This window comes from Pelobates fuscus, chromosome 1, assembly GCF_036172605.1.
Source record: "Pelobates fuscus isolate aPelFus1 chromosome 1, aPelFus1.pri, whole genome shotgun sequence".
In the NCBI taxonomy this organism is placed as follows: Eukaryota; Metazoa; Chordata; class Amphibia; order Anura; family Pelobatidae; genus Pelobates; species Pelobates fuscus.
In genome coordinates, this window is record NC_086317.1 from 37,452,032 (window position 1) to 37,468,534 (window position 16,503).

The 16,503-nt window shown below is 39.6% G+C and overlaps 2 long non-coding RNA genes across 2 annotated transcripts; both read right to left on the reverse strand.

Annotated features, from left to right (window-relative positions):
- Nucleotides 1–466: 466 nt before the first annotated feature.
- LOC134602737 (uncharacterized) lies at nucleotides 467–4,047 on the reverse strand. Its single transcript, XR_010090439.1, has 4 exons — nucleotides 3,272–4,047; nucleotides 1,304–1,452; nucleotides 959–1,127; nucleotides 467–632 (listed from the first exon to the last, which is right to left on the reverse strand). It is a non-coding gene; the product is annotated as an uncharacterized LOC134602737 (long non-coding RNA).
- Nucleotides 4,048–12,729: 8,682 nt separating this feature from the next.
- On the reverse strand, nucleotides 12,730–14,505 carry LOC134586923 (uncharacterized). Its single transcript, XR_010086602.1, has 3 exons — nucleotides 14,445–14,505; nucleotides 13,833–13,912; nucleotides 12,730–12,826 (listed from the first exon to the last, which is right to left on the reverse strand). It is a non-coding gene; the product is annotated as an uncharacterized LOC134586923 (long non-coding RNA).
- Nucleotides 14,506–16,503: the final 1,998 nt, after the last annotated feature.

Consider the following 16,503-nt stretch of genomic DNA (forward strand, 5'->3'; position numbering starts at 1 on the left):
GCCGCGGGAGCCGGAATATGACGTCATATTCCGGCTCCCGCGGCATCACTAGACAGCGCGCGAGGGAGCAGAGCAGAGAGGTTAGAGCTCCCTCGCCGCGCCTGATCGCAGCACTGCCGCACTGCCGCGCCAGGGGCGGAGATGGTGGCCGGCAGGAGGGAGAGCTTCCCTCCTGCCGGTCACTGAAATCTTGCGCCCCCAGAGCCGGTGCGCCCTAAGGCGGCCGCCTGTGCCGCCTTATGGACGCGCCGGCTCTGAGGCCACGCCCCCTAATTGCGATTTTAAAAGTTTAATTTAAAAGTTAATAACCTTTAATTGCCATTTTAACCTGTGTGTGTGTGTCAACTTGTGTGTATGTAACAAGGCCAAACATTCAAGGGTATGAAAACTTTTAAAGGCTATGTGATAATAAATGGCTTCATATGATCACTATCCTTCAATAAAATACATTATTTTGCATGATCAGTCATATTTTCAAAATCAATGCCAAAATTTCACAAAATCTGCCAGAGTATACAAGTTTATTAGCACAACTGTAGTTCTTTGTCCTCATCCATGACGATAATGTGTTTTCAGCTCTCTTCTGTTTTTCTCTTGGATATTCTGAACGTCTAGCAAAGGATTTTTCAGTGCTAAAAACAGAGAAAATAGAAGAAACTGCCATTGTAACAATCAAAACAAGAATAAATGAGGTTAAAGTAAATCAGTCTGGGATACAATAAGTTATGCTGTAATGAAAGAGCATAAATCATTGATACATTGTGCTATGGTCTTTGTATTATCTAGGCTACATCTACTGTCAGATAGCAGAAAGTCAGTTCAGAAAGGTAAACTTGTACGAGTTGGTTTAGTGGAAGTTTAAAGAATTTGACAATTTGAGGTTTTTTAATATTAATGTCCAGCTGTAGCCCTAGCATTGTATGTTCATTTATTTTATGTTCATAAATAATAGTATTACCCTTAGTGTATTGCAGCAAACAACGGCTCTTGATCCTTTCCATCCTCACTGAATATCTCACCCGGCAAAGGGAGGTATCGGCTCTTCAGACTATTCATTGCTGGACTCCGTGGCATCACATGGACCATCCATTGGTTAGTTTCCATCTCCTTCAATCACCATAATATGCCTGTAAGCAAGGTATGAGATGTGTCTGTGAGATGATAGAATATTACATAGACACTAAGTGCTTTGTGATCGGTGCAGAATTAAACTGGTTTTATTAAGAGTTTGAGATCAATTGAACAGAGGGAAAATTCTGAGATTCAAAAATCACTAAGACTTAGTTATTAGTACAAAACTCACAATATGTTATGGAATTCTGATTATGTAATTTTCCCATCTCACTCCGCAGCAGGACGTATTGTGCCATCAAGGTCTTCGCTGCTGGATACTGTGGAACCAGAGGGATCTTCTGTTGGTTCTTGTCCTTTTTCTTCCATCTCAGTATACACCTGTTTGCAAGTACATTTTTAAATATGTCTTTAAAATGACGTAATACTTTGTTTACACTGTCTGTCTTACGATCGGTGTAAAACGATAAATTGAAGACAATGAAACAGTATTTTCATATATCGGTAAGTATGTCACAAGTTGTAGACCGATTGAGAACAATTAGGCGCTTAATCAATGGAACTAGAATGATAATTTTAAAAACATTAAATAAAACATAATTGATGTTTACTTACTCTGCCATTGATAATTGTTTTATTTATTTTCACTGGTTCATACATTTGAAAGAATTACCCAGATGGATCTAACTAATGTTATCAATAAACAATGAAGGAGATTATAAATATCTGTGAGATGATACATCTACCCCTCATCTACCCAACATAACCATCACTCCCTCTTTAATACTCCATTAAAGCCTAAACCATAAATACCCCAGGATGGCCCATTCCCATTTGCTATGGGTGATAGAGCAGTCTATATACGTGTTCTAGACTCAATGTGCTCTCAGAGAGCTAGAAAATGTAAACATTTGAGAATTATTATTTTCTAATCTTATTAGCCAATTTCAACACCAAATGAATGGGTCCTTTCCTTTTATATCCAAAAACAAGAGCTATAAATTCATATTGTTACAGTAAATAACCGACCCTCTGCTGGCAGCCTTAGGCCTGGGGGGCAAAACCAGTCAAGTGGCCCATTGCACCACCAAATCAGTTCACCATCCATGCCCATATTTTCCTGGTTTTATAACAGATAATGATGCTATGCTAATCAGTAGCTCTTTGCCATACCCGCTCCTTCACGGCTCTGACTTTCAATGTTGTCAGAGCGCAGGCTGAGAATCTCTGAGCCTGTGCTCTGACTCACTAACTGAGCGCCGGAACCACGAGGGAGAGCATATAATCTGACTGCACCTACTGCTGGTGCGCACCAGTGGACCACCAGCGAATCGTTTAAATTGAATATGTTAGTGTCCCCAACTTGTGAGCTGTGTTGGCCACCGGGCGCCTCTGTTATCATGGCACCCTGCGTGACCGCACAGCGCGCACACCCCAACGGCTGGCCCTGCTGACACACACTGACGTTACTACTTAGACATCCCTTAATATTAATACAGACATCAGAGTAAACACCAATAAACTGTGGAAACAGAGCTAATCCGCCAAATTTATAAAGATTTGCTTAGAGGATTTGTTGTAAGATTAAATCAAGCCTCCTCCTCTCTCTCTCCCATGCCCTGCTCTGTAGGCTGGGAGGAAGTGAAGAGTAATCACATTCTCCCAGCACAGCGCCACCTGTGGCTGCATGGGGAACAGCTGTTTAATGTAATGCTTGCAGGACGGCCAGCTGCCGCAGAACCTCTTTGTTCCCGTCTCTGCAAAGGGCTCCAGGCACTGCTTGTTGTGAGTGTGAGCCACTGTAAATTAGGGGCAGAGGGCACTTGCACTGCAGTAAAGACGGGTCTGTGCAGGAGGAGAGTGCTGTTCAATCAGTGCATTCCCCTCCCGTGGGTCACCAGTAGACTGGTGCACCTGCCCAGGATCAGAGCCGGTGCAAGGATTTTAGCACCCCTAGGCAAAATAAAAATTTGCTGTCCCCCCATGTGACATCACAATGCCCCACCCATATGATCTGCCCTATGAACTAACGCCAGTGCTGCACACAGCATGTGTTTACATTAAAAAGCCTGCAGAGACCAGCTATAGACACCAGAACCACTTCATTAAGCTGAAGTGGTTCTGGGGACTATAGTGTCCCTTTAATGTGATGTAAATTATAGATTAGTGTCAATAATAATATACTAGATTGCCTACTTACAACCAGATAAGGATGGTGATGGGCTGCAGTTTGGCTCCTCTGGTCTGGTGTCCAACAGGATCTCTGGAGGCTGTTTGCAACTGTGGTCACAAAATTCAATGTTCTGGGAGAATGGGAAGCAGCTCCATTTTTGTGGGGCCCCTTACACAGGGGATGTGTTATTGTAGGGGATCTAATACGTGTTCTTATGGTTTGTAATGTATAGGGCTACCAGTTTGTGTAGGTGATGCAGTGTGTCTATGTGTAGTGGAAGCAGTGTGTGTTTGTGTATAAGGGATGTATTGTGTGTTTCTGGTTGTGTGTAAGGGATGCATTGTGTGAATCTGTGTTTGTATGCATAAGGAATGCGGGGTGTGTGTCTGTAAGTGTGTGCATTCAGTGTGTGTAAGAGATGCATTGTGTTTCTGTGTGTATGTAAGAGAAGCAGTGTGTGTGTTTGCATGTGTGTGTAAGGGATTGCATTGTGTGTTTCTGTGTATGTGTGCAAAGGATGCATTGTCTTTGTGTGTAAGGGTTGCATTGTGTGTGTGTGTGTGTGTGTGTGTAATGGATGCATTGTGTGTTTCTCTGTGTGTAAGGGAAGCATGTTGTGTTTCTGTGTGTGTAGGCATGCATTGTGTGTTTCTGTGTGTGTAGGGATGCATTGTGTGTTTCTGTGTGTGTATAGGGATGCATTGTGTGTGTGTGTGAGTGTGCGCATAGTGTGAAAGAACTCCCTATCCTGCCCCTGTCCTATAGAGCTCTCCCTTCTGTCCCTTAGAGCTCTCCCCTGCCCCTTAGTGGTCTCTCCTCTCCCCCAGCGGTCTCTTCTCACACCCACCCTCCCTGTGCTCTTCTCATGCCCCCAACCCTCCACCCTCCCTGTGTTCTTCTCACCCCCCTCCACCCTCCCTGTGTTCTTCTCACTCTCCCCCTGTGTTCTTCTCACTCTCCCCCCCTCCCTGTGTTCTCATCTACCCCCCGTGTTCTCCTCATCTCCCTTTCTCCTCACCCCCCTCCCTGTGTTCTTCTTACTCTCCTCCCCCTCCTCCCTGTGTTCTTCTTACTCTCCCCCCTCCTCTCTGTGTTCTTCTTACTCTCCCCCCTCCCTGTGTTCTTCTTACTCCCCCTCCCTGTGTTCTCCTCATCTCCCTTTCTTCTCACCCCCTCCCTGTGTTCTTCTTACCCTCCCCCCTCCTCCCTGTTTTCTCCTTACTCCCCCCTCCCTGTGTTCTCCTTACTCCCCCCTCCTCCCTGTGTTCTTCTTACCCCCCCTGTTCGTCTTACTCCCCCCCGTTCTTCTTACTACCCCCCTGTTCTTCTTTACAGAGCACTCAGGTGGCTGCAGTATTAGGATCAGCCCTGCAGCGGCTGGTTTTAAAATGATTTAGGGCGCTCTGTGGAGAATTACTGGGTCATCTTGTGTTTCATTTTTCATTTCTGCCTATACAGATGTTTCACCATTCATCTCTTTTACTTCTGGCTCCTCCAAAAAGCTGTTCGAATAAGAACACATATTTCTGTGAGATCACATATTTCTATATATTTAACAGTTCTTATATAGCCCTCTAATCCAAAATGATTTACAATTAATAAAAAGTGACAATGGTAATTATACAAACAGGGGATACATAATTAGACAAAGTGAAACAGTAGGACAGCAGATGTAAGGAGAAATACAGGTTTAAAGTAACAGAAATGTACCTGTGATTGTGCTATTATAAGGAATACTGGCTTACACAGTGAGTATGATGGAGATATAAATTAGATACAATGCGTACAATCACTATGCACTGAGTGTTCAGAAAGTAGAAGATAATGAGTGTAGAGAAAGTAAAATATAATAAAAGATACAAAACGTTAGGAGGTCGGGAGGAAGCCTTACTCAGAGAGCAGAAACTGCAGGGAGAGGAAGTTGATGCTAAAGGAAACTATGTGTAAGGATGTATAAGGTTTCTAATAGTTAGAAAGTCCTACAATGGATGGAATCATTTAAAGTACGATAGAGAAAGGACATAGTAGTTGCGACAGATGCATTGCTAATTCAGAGTATAGATACAAAGCAATTCATGTAATTATCTCAATACCAGCAAACTATGAAAAAGTAACAGATCGTGATCCAAATGAGTTCCTCACAGCAGCCTATGTCGAATTTCTTTTTCTCTGAGCTACAATGAGAAAGGAAGCAGTGTTATATAAACTTAATAGCGGGAAGGAAGGGAAGAAATAATCAGTATAATTGGTGAGAGGATAATATAACACGGGAATATATTGGGCCAGAAACAGACAGGTTTGCTAATAAATTATGCCAGAGTAAACCGTAACAATGTTTTATAATAGCTAGAGAAAATCCTAGAATGGATAAAAGGATTATTTACACTATAGAATTTCATCCAATACATGTCCAGCTTTGAGAGCGTCATTTCCTGATATGTTTATGAAGAGAGATGGCCACAATATATTAGTACAAATTAGCATTCTTTTTATATCCATAAATAAAGTTCAGTTTATTTCAGTAATTACTCACCCCCCCTCAGCTTCGCTAACATCTCTTATAACAGAGGGAATTACAGGGCATTGAGCTTCCATTTCTGCGTCCCCAGATGGTACACCATTCCCCTCGTTTGCTGGTTCTTCCAGCGTCTCAATACAGCTGTTTGTAAAAGATTATAATACATGCAAGATCATATATTTCTTTATTCACACTATAGAATTCCAGGGGTGGAGCATGGGGGCAAGTTCTCCCCTCAGAATGGCAGAGTATGGGGGTATAAATGGGAGGGTACACTAGTTATGTTTGGAGAGGAAAGAGGGAAATTTACGGACTAACATCTCACCTGTTAGGGGGAATTACTGGGGGCTGGTCGATTGGTTCTTCCACCACCTCTTTTGTTGCTTCATTTATGACCTGAATCCACCTGTTTGTAAAGAGATTATAAATAATAAATATTTCTATATATTATTTGCTGCCTGATCAATGTAGGATTATGAACTAAATATATTATTAGGATATTATATACCCGTTTTGGTATATACAATATTAAATGTAAACCCAATGACAGCAATTGGGCCTTTAAACATTGGATGCAAATTAGTAAATTATCTAAAAGTGATTGTCTGTCATTCTTACTTATTTTTCTCGGAGGTCGATGCTGTTATGAATTCATACAGCTGGGGTGACTGTAGTGATGAATCCACTACAAAGAATGCTCTCCGATCTATAGGAATAAACACAGGATTCCAGAAGAATAATTAAAATAGTAGATTGAAAGGTCAATAGAGCATCAAATAACACTATGTCCTTTGGATTGTGAGTGCTGATAATGGTACACTAGATATACATTCTGTTTGTTATCATTACCCCCAACCTTTTTTGTTTCTCATTTCAGACGTGTGCCTTCAGACCGTTATAGCGGTTGCTTATATAGTTGAGGCATTAATACCCTTGTCATCATTAATATCTCCTCTCCTCTTTGCCCTTAAGTCTCTTGTCCTATCTTAATCTTTCCCAATATTTATTCATTCACATTTGTAGATGGGAAAATCCGAACCCTCCCCCAACTCTTAGACCTTATTTATTTTAATCTTTCTTTCTTTGCTTATTTTTGGAGAGAGAGAGCACACCCCATGACTACTATGTTATAGTTGATTTTGTGATTCCGTTTGTTTCCCCACTTTCTGGGATCGATTTTTCTCTTTTCTATCCTGCTCCCCCCCCCCCCCCTCCTCTCCCCTCTTTATAACAGGAAATTGACATATGCACATAGTAAATATTCAGAGAAGATGGAAGAAGAAGAAAGGAGAATAGGGATATTATTTCACCTTGTGTTTTATTATTAATTGGAAAAACTTTTAACCATAATGGAATGATTATTAAAGAACCACTCTAGGGGGCGGGGCCTGACAGCAGAGCTGGCCAGACATACTTGCAGAGAGCTCTGGCACAGCTAAGCCTAAAAGCAACGAAAACTCGTCATAATTGTGGTTTTTACAGACCAACATAACGGAGGCTCATTGCTGCATCGAGTGGGAGCTCGTGGACACCCTCAGGGCACTATAGTGCCAGGAAAACGAGTGGAATGGAATGATTATTAAGTTAGTGTTTCCATTTATCCCAGTCTTCTATCTGGGTATATCTGCTACCTAAGTTCATTAAGATGCCCTTATCCATTTTTGCCTGCCATGTGATTTGTGATATTGCTTCTTGAGTACATACAATTTTCCCTGTTTTCCAGTTTTGTGCTAAAAATAATTTAGCTGTGGTAATAATGTGTATCGTTAACACAAATACTTTTGTCACTTTTGGCCAATCTAAGTTTAACATAACCACTTCAGGCTTAAAAACTAATTTGGTTTCAGTTATTTGATATGTTACATTGCTTATATCTTTCCAATATTTATTTATGGGTGTGAATTGCCACCAACTTTATATGTATAATACTGTATTACTGGCATTTAAATGTTTCTATATGTATTTTTTAAAGATTCAATTTTTTTTTTTGATGAATTTTATTCTTCTGAAAGTGTTAAGTAAAAACCTCTTCTCTCCCCATGTTATAGTTTTAATTTAACATTCGGTAATCTACATTTCGGTACGACTGCAGGCCTTATCACTCCTCAGCTTCTATTAAGATAGATGTGAATTCCTATCATCACATGCAGAAAGAGTTACATCTATTGTTCTACATTCACAGTCATTGTCCCATCCTATTCTTTTTTTCTATATTCACTTAATCCCATTCCAGGAGAGAGTGACTAGTTACCTGTTGCCACAGGGCGGACTAACAGATTGTCCATCGTGATGACAGGACTGAAGACTTTCTTGGTCTTGGTGTTGGGATCCTTTTCTTTTTTACATTTGAGAACCAATTTATTTTTTTTCTTTCGTAGCAGAACAAGCATGTCTTCTAATAGCAGAGCTTGTAACTCTGCAAAAAACAATGAGTTTGGGGTTAAATCAATGACAACAGGAAGCAAAGATAAACTCATATTTTTAGTCACTTACTACTAATATTACTAATAAATTAACACTATTCATATTTCAAATTAAATAATAATTATAAAATATAACCATTTTATCTGAATAAATAGAATAAAAAAAAATAGCTTATCAAATAGTATGTGGCCAATGTAAAACTGCACATTTAATATTTTGTGGTAGATGTTTTTTGTCAAAACAATTTGACAAGATTATTATAGAGAACATATTTTAGCAACATATTTTACCAGATAAGGAGGAATTATATAAAACGCGAATGGTACAGATAACAGAATTTACAACATAAATTGCTAATTCCAGCTAAAATAGCCAAGCTGTGACTATGGGAAGATTTTACCAAATCAGCTCTTTTTGACTACATTTTGCAATTAGGTTTTCAATTCTCTTCAGTTTGGGGTTTATTGAAAGCTGCATATTTTTTGAACTGTCTACTATATAGTATTACTATTACACAAGTAGATTCGTCTTTCAATCTTCGTACATACCAGTTGTTTTGTTCTGTGATCTTTTCCAAGTTACACACCCTGCATGGATTAATCGTTTGCTAGTGAGGTCCAAGTGCTGTGGATATAAGAAGAAATTGTCTGTGTTACTGATTTGATAAACATTATAAAAGCGATATATATATATTTTGTGCAGTTCCAGTTATGAGCACTAGAGACGCCATGGCCATCTATTTCCACACACTGTCTACACGTTGTTTGTGTAGACCTTTTCATGTGAGTTATTCTATTTAATTTATATTTAATTATACTTGACCCTTGAGTGGGTTGGCAAGAGGGGCAATTGGCCCCTGGGCCACTAGCATACAGGGGTTGTGGACTACTAATTGGGATTTTTGTTGAAGGAAGATAGCAGGAGTGAGGCAGCAGACAGGATTTGTGTGAGATCTTTGGTAGCCACGGACTCTATGGGTTTGTGCGCGGTCTAGTCGCCCGCGATCTCTATGCTTTCGTGACCCGGACTGGATAATTGGGATATTTCCTGAAGGATTGCAATATTTAGGGTTGGCTAAGCTGCCAGACTGTGATGGAAGTGTTTATTAGTAACCAGGTGAGAGAGCGCTCAGTACATGCATAACACCTGCCAGCTATAATTGTTGTCAATGAAATAGCAGTATGAAATAGGAGTATGCGTCTCCTAGACACTCAGATTTCTTTGAATGATCCATCATAATGTGCAGGTCATACTGATGAAGATTACAGGAATAGATTATGTCATGCCTTACAACTCCAACAACCTCCATCTGTCAGTTCTGTAGACAAAGTGTGCGGTGTGAGACCATCCATGCAGAGATCTGCGAGTTTTGTGTGTAGTAAAAGCCCAATCAATATACCCCTGCCCTCTGGGTTAATAATTGCCATCCTGCTTACTTGAATTATAGAGTATAATATCCCCTCCCAGGCTTACTGCAAACGTTGCTGCTGTCGGATGCTTGCTCTTTTTCAGAGCCGTTGTGTCCAGATGTTTTTGAACATCTGCCAGTGTTCGTTCATTCTCAATAAGACTCATTGATGCATTTACACCGTTCAATATTGCGCGGCACCTTTCCAGGCAGAGACGCAGGGCTTTCATTTCATTTGATCCATCTGTAAGAAGATAAATTATAGAATCTCTCAGATGATTTGTGAAATGTAGAGATGCTGGTTTATAAGAAAATCCTCAAACATTTACCCTGGAGTATGATAACCCAGTAAATAAGGTTCCATGAGATGTATTATGGGAAGGCCATAGACAGTACATGGATATTGATGGAATATGAGTAAATGTAAGCTTATTGGAGCAGAGCCCTCAGCACCTTCTGTTCCTGTGCGTCCAACTTGTCTTGTTTCAAATGCTTTTTGTTAGTTCACCTATTCTGCAGTGCTGCAGAATTTATTGTTGCTTTATAAATGATAATAATTATAAAAATGTGACTAATGGTTAACAACTAACGATGCCTCTAATGGAAAGATGTTGGTGACATTTTATTAGGGCAACGTGAAAGTGATTGTCAGAGATGAAAGTTAGCAGATAATAGATGTTCTCACCTTCTGTGTTTTTAATGATATTCTCCAATTGCAGAGGATACTTGGTAACATGCTGCATCTCACACACAAGCAGGTCTTCAAGCAGGAGTTTCCTACAGTCAGGGTCACGCTCTGCATGCTGTGTTTAATGGACAAGAAAGAACAGGTGCACAAGAAATATAAATATAGAAAGAAAAAACTAAATATTGCAATTAGAACACAGAATAAGAAAATCTACCAGTATGGCTTTAAAATAGAAGGTGAGAATTAAAGATATTTTTAAATTGCACGAAAAAAAGATAAACGTATTGCAGTGTCAGGATATTTATATCGGCAGACATTTTGTGCTAAGATAGGAATTAAAAGTGTATGTTGCCAGAGTCACTTAGAACAGAGCGGACTCCATTTTGGATTTCAGGCAAGACAGACCCAAAATGCCACTAGCCCGAGCTAAGGAATGCATTATGTAAACAAGCCAAGTGATAAGCAATGAAGCAGGGGGATGGAACGCTTTGTTTAAATGTTAATGGAATAGAAATCATTTTAAACACAGACACTAGTGACAGAGAAGACTAAGTAATTAATTTTACTTTCTAAATTTTACAAGGTCCCATTGTAAGTAAGGGGTGAAATTGAGTTTAGACATGTCAATCCTAGAAATTACGATCAAAGTCGTTGCCACAAAGACTGAGGCAAACGCTTTGAACTGACAGCAAATTTAAGTTATGGTTGTCATTTTAGATAAGCCAAATGACTTCAAAATCGTCATCAGGAAAAGTTAACTCTTTCCTGGATAGGAAAGTTGAATTAGTCAATTGCGCCCTCTATGGACGAACAATCTAAATTGCGATCTGCAGGTTGACCACACCTTCAGTATCCTATTGGTTCTACCAACTAATGACGTACAGAGAGTCTGGCCCTTTAAAAAGTTAGGACAAAGGGAAGAGAGAGGTTAATTTGGGCTTTCAGATTCGGAAATTCAGAAAGATCCAGGACAGATATTCAGGACAACTCTCAAACTCTCTTGGACACAACTCAAGAAATACTCCTTGACACTTAGAATTTTACTATTACTTTCTAATCAACATCACTTTTCTCTATTACTTACACACCTCCATACAACCAATCATACTCGCATTCAAGTTCCTGGGACTACCTACTCATCTGATGAGAACATCTACATAATTGGTAATTATGCTGGTTTTATTTAATTAATCTAAGTTAATTAAAATCTAATAGCATGATATATGACTGGATAAATCAAGGTCAGATTTCAATATTTAGAAATCTTAGTTAACTAAAGAATATATAGTTATAAACATTTCATTCTGCAGGTGGAATTAAGAATAATTATATATTAATGTCGTATTATCACGTGTTAGCATACCGCTGTTTATATCCATGTGTATTGATTTGCTCTAAAATAAGATATCTTTTTAGTCAAATTCAAATTCGGCTTATAAAATCTGGTAGATTATTCTTATTAGATGGTTTCAGGAAATGATTAATGAGCTGGTTTGAATGTAATTTTAATTGAAAATTACATGAGAATAAGATATTATGTGCCTAGGAGGATCTAGCCAGCATTGAAAAGGTTACTCAGTTGATCTAACTGTTAGCCAAGGTTTTATGGCTTTTCGCTGGAAGTTTAGCTTTCTATGTCTGTGGTACCCCGATAAATCTTGTAAGTCTTGATAGTTGATGCTGTTAGCTGGTGGATTGTTTTAACATTGCCATTGTATTGCATATTTATGTTATACTAAATATTCACCGATTATTATCACGCATGTTACATATTATTATTATTTTATTTGTCACAATAAATTATATCTATTTTTATAACAAATTGTGATTTTATTTGTCTGGAATACATTTCACTTACATGATAACGATCTGTAAGATCTAAGAGAATTGACATAGTGGGCAATTCTCAACTGTATAATATTATCATCCCATAAATATCCCCACAGCAGCAAACTAAGAAAAATGTATAATGAGTTTTATTCAGCCTTCAAACCCTTGTGGTTTGATGAAGACACCTTAGGGCAGGCTTCCCCAAACTCCGGCCCTCTAGATATTGCTGAACTACAACCCCATGATTCTATAGGTAGGCTGAGATTCATGGGAGTTGTAGTTCAGCAACATCTGGAGGGCCGGAGTTTGGGGAAGCCTGCCTTAGGGTGTCAAAACATTGTCATGTTATAGGTTTGTTGGGTGAATAAAACTCCACTGACATTACAAATCACTGTGCTGGGGACATTTACCGTCTTGTCTAGTGAAGTTGGGGACATATTAGGAAATATGTAACATTACAAAACCTACAGCACTGTATATTACTGACTTGTCAATGGACATAAAACACCAGGGTTCAAATCCTGCAGGAAAGGAGGGAAGGTGTAAGGTAAAACATATAGGGAGCGCTCTATGTGGTGGTAGGCACAGTACCTTCACAGCGCTCCTGAACTTGGTGTTCTTGCGCTTTTTGGTCTTAATCAGTTCAAGTGCAGATCTCTGGTTACAGCAATACTTCACTGTTTCTTTCACAATGTCATCTGCAGCTCTTTCAAACTAAACAACCCAGACAAACAAGAATTAGTAAAGTGTTAGCACAGAAAGAATAAGAGAGCAATAAAGAAGAGTTTGTTTTATAACGTCCCTTTTGTTCTGAAGGGTCTGCTGCTAAGGACAATAAATAAGCATTCCTTCACGTAAAAAAAGAGTTATCAAAATACTAAGGGAGAGGGTCCACCACATGTGACAGCCAGTAGAGATGTGCACATAGAATCTACCTCCAGTCTCTGCATTGTACACACCTGAGTGTATTCATGTTCCTTACACAGTCTCCTAGTACAGCTCAGACCCAATAGCATACAGTAGGAGTGGAGGACACTGAAACTTAGCGTCATATCCAGCCTCTCTATCCACTCTCCTAGCATGCTCACTTTGTGCCAGGTTCTCACCTGATCATTCTAAAATTCAGGCTGATGGCAACTACTGGAAGGCAAAAAGGTGGTAGGGGCATTGCAGAGATAAAATGGACTAGGAGAGACATGAAAAGGGCATTAGATAGTTTAGGGAGAAACACTCAAGGAGGGGAGGGCAATGCAGAGTGAGAAACGGGATGAAGGAGGTCACAAGAGACACACAGGTGTTGAAGGGTCGAAGGGAGACACACAGAGGATTGAAGTGGTAAGGCGACATGCACATAAGGATGAGAGATAAACAGGGGTGTGACTTTGTTAAGAAAAGACAACACAAGGAGTGATGGAGTCCAAAGATACTAAGAAGAGGTTGAAGAGGGACACCCAGGGGCTTTAGTGAGAGATACATGTTAACTGATGAGGGAGTTCCAGCAGACAACTCAACCCCGGAGCATGAACGACTCCTGAAATCGCATGATATCAATGAAAACTGTATCTCCATTTATATCTTTGGGAAACATACTTCAGAAGTATTCCTAAGCTAAGACATCCTTTCTCATACCCCATCAATAGAAGAAATGTTGTTCTTTTCTCAAAAAGGCAACTCTCTTTATATGACTACATTTCAGATTTTTGATAATAAAAGTACTCACGTGGGATAGTAAGATTCCACCGATTTCTTTGACCATAGGTCCACTTAGAAGTACCTGCTTCAAGGATACCAGCAGGGAGTCTGGAGGGAAGGTTATAATATGTGAGCATCATAATAGAAATGTATCAAGTTTTCCTGTAGCACAGTACTTATAGTGTCCACCTGATAAACTATCCACATTGGATTGAATTACAATAGTCTCAATTTTGTGTTATTCTAATTATAAATTATCACAGTGGCCTGCAGTTTAAGGAGAAGATACCCCATTTCTAACACTGAGAGCTGAATACTCCTACCTAAGTAGCGCATAATTAGAATGTCCGTATTACAGGTGTCTGACAAAGATAGGCTGCCCACTTAGTTATATAGGTTACAGACAGAAATGTAGGGTCAGCCAAGGGTCTAGTTGTGAAAGCTATTTAAATAATTCCTTTTGTCTCGCCTAATGGCTTGGTATTATTATATTTAATCTGTGGTGGACGATGTCATGAACAGTTAGCACTCCCTTGTGGTAAGTCTGGGTCCATTTGCTCATTGACTTTAATTTTAATTCTTAACTTTAGGGCATTAGATCAGTTTTACTGCATACAATAAAAAATGTTCCATAACTTACTGTGGATAGCAATGAGCTGCGGAAGGTTAGGAAAGACAAGCATCACTTCATCCGAAGACAGCAATGTCCCGTTTGTCAAGTTCTGGAAGTTTACCAGTACATGAAGAACACGAAGGTGGTTCTCTTCAGTCACAATGAGTTCTAGAACAAAAATAAGAGAATGTATATAACATGATCAGTTATGCCTAAGAACCTTGATTTATAAACGCAACATGGAGGTTGTGGTTGTTACAGTGAATCCTATTTAACTGTTTCAGCACTAAACTTTTCATAGACACAGACACTATAGGAAAATTGTGAGTGACAATTATCTGTGTTCCTAAACAAGCATGTTACATACTGTCAGCTGAATAGAAGAGCTCAAGGTCGGCATTAATTATTTACTTAACTTCTATTCTTACATTAAAGGGATACTATAGAGCTAGGAATACAAAGCTGTATTCCTGGCACTGTAGAAACATAGAAACATAGAAACATAGAATGTGACGGCAGATAAGAACCATTCGGCCCATCTAGTCTGCCCAGTTTTCTAAATACTTTCATTAGTCCCTAGCCTTATATTATAGTTAGGATAGCCTTATGCCTATCCCACGCATGCTTAAACTCCTTTACTGTGTTAACCTCTACCACTTCAGCTGGAAGGCTATTCCATGCATCCACTACCCTCTCAGTAAAGTAATACTTCCTGATATTATTTTTAAACCTTTGTCCCTCTAATTTAAGACGATGTCCTCTTGTTGTGGTAGTTTTCTTCTTTTAAATATAGTCTCCTCCTTTACTGTGTTGATTCCCTTTATGTATGTGGCGAAACCGACCTCGCCACGTGTCCTTGGAGGGGGCTGATTGCCCGCCTCTTGCCTTTGGACTATGGACCAGACTTTATGGGAATGTGATACCCCAGATAGCCATACCATGGAGCCTATTCATATAATGAAAGACTATGGGAAAGACTTTAGCTCCATGGCAATTGTACTGTGTGAGTAGGATCTGCGCGCTATTCGGTAGTTTTGTGCGTGCAGATCCCAGCTATCTGGGGATAGGTGAAATGTCTGTGTGTTATGTGTAAATGTGACTTTATGTATTTTAAAGTGTTTTATGTCGTTTTGCAACCATGTGGTTAATGGAGTCTGCCTTTAGTCCTGGGTAATTGGATTACTTCTCCAATTAACTCCAGGGCAGAAGGGAGGAAACCAGGGTGCATTGTGGGGATGTTTTTCTGCCAGCCAGAAAGGAACAAAAGATACTTTTAGTAACTTTTGAACCCCTGGTCGGATTCATGCCATTTTTTTAATATGTTGTTCCCCTGAATGGATTGATTGTGGATATGTATTTTTATGTGAATGTGATGTATGGTTTTAAAGTTATGAAAGTTGTGTAAAAGTATATTTTACACTGTATGCATAATGGGATTATGTGTCACACTAAGGGGAGGGGATGTGTGGGAGGTAACATCTATGTCATTGGTTCTTTTATGCCTCCCCCTGGGTGTGGCCTGTATGTTTGAGTTGGAAATAAAAGCCAGGCTGGATGAGCCAGTCCAGAGTTCCTGTTTTACCCTCAAAGTGATGTGTCGTCTCATTATTGGGGGAAGGATTTATTGCATGCTGTTCCAGTTGAATGCTAGGAGTACAAGCCTATTCATATGGTTCCTATTCAATGGTCTACAGCATTCATATGCTTGGGAGAATTTAAAGGTTTCTCGGATTCGGTGATTGGGGTGTCTGCCAGAGTGCTTGGAGTCCTCAGGAAATGCTAGGAGCATCCATTAACGGAGGTACCAAGTCGGGGTGCCAGGCGATCCGTTACAATGTATTTAAATGTTTCTATCATATCCCCTCTGTCTCGTCTTTCCACCAAGCTATACATGTTAAGATCCTTTAACCTTTCCTGGTAAGTTTTTTTTTTTTTTTTTTTTTTTTTAATTCTTTATTTTTGTTGTGCATAAAGATATAACAACGCATATGTGGTACCCCAACGGCATTCCACAAACTTTGCAATGACAGTTATAACAGTGGGGTACATGGTAGGACTTGCACAATTTTATATTAACATGAGTGGT